The 2,125-nt window shown below is 56.7% G+C and overlaps 1 pseudogene; it reads right to left on the reverse strand.

Annotated features, from left to right (window-relative positions):
• Positions 1-297: 297 nt before the first annotated feature.
• Positions 298-874, reverse strand: LOC105311692 (annotated as a pseudogene).
• Positions 875-2,125: the final 1,251 nt, after the last annotated feature.

The raw sequence follows: 2,125 nt of genomic DNA on the forward strand, positions 1-2,125 counted from the left end.
TCCGTCCACGGAGATCGTGAGCCGCCTGGGGATGGATGGGGCACGGGTCGGCGGCACGGACGCTTGCTTGGATACCTGCTGAAAGCTTAAAAGGTGAGGGTTCTGCACACACCAATCCACCAGAGACCATTGTTTACTTAGGAACCAATAACTTTATTGGAAGAAATGGCAAACCTGGAAGAAGAAGGGGCAAAGGGGAAAAAAAAAAAAAAAGAAAAAAAACCTCAAGGGAATGTCAGGCAAGGGCGATACTGCAACATGCATGCCGGGCGTGGTGACCTGGAGAAGTCACCCCACGGCCACGGGGAAGGCAGTCCAGGCTCAGTCCTTGTCGCTGTCGTGCAGGGTGAGCTTGTCAAAGAGGTGCTCGGCCAGGCCCGATTGCGGGGCTCCCATCTTGCACAGGTTGGTGAGATGGTCGCCCAGCTCCGTGATGAACTTCACCTGCTCGTGCAGGTGGCGACTCATCAGGAAGTCGCACAGGCGGGCGTCCTTCTTCTCGGTGGCCAGCCGGTGCAGACTGAACAGGCTCTGGTTCACATCCATCGCCAGGTGCAAGGCGCACTCCATGACCCTCACCCGGTCGTGCCAGCGGTTGCGGTCAGGCCTGCCGATCTCGCGCAGACGCAGGTGGGCCCCGCGCTGGTTGTGCAGCCACATGAGCCTCTGGGCGTACTCCGTCTCCTTGCTGGACTGCTGCCGGAAGAACTGGACGACGTGCTTGAGGGCCGCGTCCTCGCCTTCGAAGTACAAGGCCATGGGACTCGTACACGTAGGAGGCGTAGAGCTCCAGGTTGATCTGGTTGTTGACGGCGGCCTCACAGTCGGGCTGGTAGCTGTGGCGCGCACACGACGGCGGCAGCGCGGTCGACATGACTGGCGGTGCAGGCGCGGCGGGCGCCAAGGCCGAGGCGGCGACGAAGCCGGGGCTGCGGGGCGAGCAGCGGCAGCGGCGGCGGCGGCGGCGGGGTCTCCGGGTGCTCCCAGCGGTGGGCGACCAGGGAGGCTGCGGGCCGAGTCAGGGGCGGTGGAAACCTGGGGGCGCTCTCAAGGCGGACGAGGAGGAGGGCGCTCTGGGGCGGGGCGGGGCGTCAGCTCCTGTGGGGGACCGGAACTGGGGGGTCCGTTGAGGCCTGGGGGCGTGGGGGTGGAGTCCTTTACGTTACGTTCGCGGTGGGCAAGCGGGGAGCCCCGCGGACGGGCGGGCGCGGGCGACAGAGGGCGGGCGCGGGCGACAGAGGGCGGGCGCGGGTGCGGGCGCGGGCGACAGAGGCGGCTGGGGAGCTAGGGGAGGCTCGCAGAGGGGAGCGAGCGCGGTGTTCCAGCTTCCATCCCAGCCCGCAGAGGCGGGCGACTGTGAGCTGAGCACGGGGCGTCTATGAACTTTATATTTGGGCACTGTCGCTGTTTGCCGACGATTTTCTCTCGTTCTCTAATATTTCCTCTGAGAAGACCCAGTCCTCGTTTAAGAAAACGAAAACAGAAGTAAAAACACGTGGGCCTGAAAATTCTGAGAAATTTAATTAGGAGTTTTGGAAAAGTTCTCCATTGTTTCCTGTTACGGATACCTGTGTGGATGTATATCTCTATCTCTAAGTCTATCTCTATGTCTATCTCTATGTCTATCTCTATGTCTATGTCTATCTCTATCTCTATATCTATATCTGGATCTATATCTGGATCTATATCTAGATCTATATCTATATCTTTATCTATACCTATATCTATATCTATGTCTATATCTATGTCTATACACATCTAGAAAAACTTCTGTGTATATTTCTCCTCAGAAAGAGGTGGTTTTTGTTTTTTTTTTTATTTCGTCCCTCATAGTTTTTCACAGCTTTATTGAGGTACCGTTTCCATGTCCCGCCATTGCACCATGTCAAATTTCCAATTCAATGATTTTTTTTCTGTGGCCAGCCAGTTATGTAATTTACGAAGTGATTCTCTCCACCCCCACCCCCACCCCCCTCAGACTAGTTCCCACCTGGCACTGTACATAATTATCGCAACATTTTTGACTGTATTCTCCATGCGGCACTTCACATCCCCGTGACTGCTTTGTAACTGCCGATGTGTACTTGTCAATCCCTTCAGCTTTTCCACCCAACCCCCAGACCCC

The sequence above is a fragment of the Pteropus vampyrus genome, unplaced genomic scaffold (genome assembly GCF_000151845.1).
Source record: "Pteropus vampyrus isolate Shadow unplaced genomic scaffold, Pvam_2.0 Scaffold1000006217, whole genome shotgun sequence".
NCBI classification, from domain to species: domain Eukaryota; kingdom Metazoa; phylum Chordata; class Mammalia; order Chiroptera; family Pteropodidae; genus Pteropus; species Pteropus vampyrus.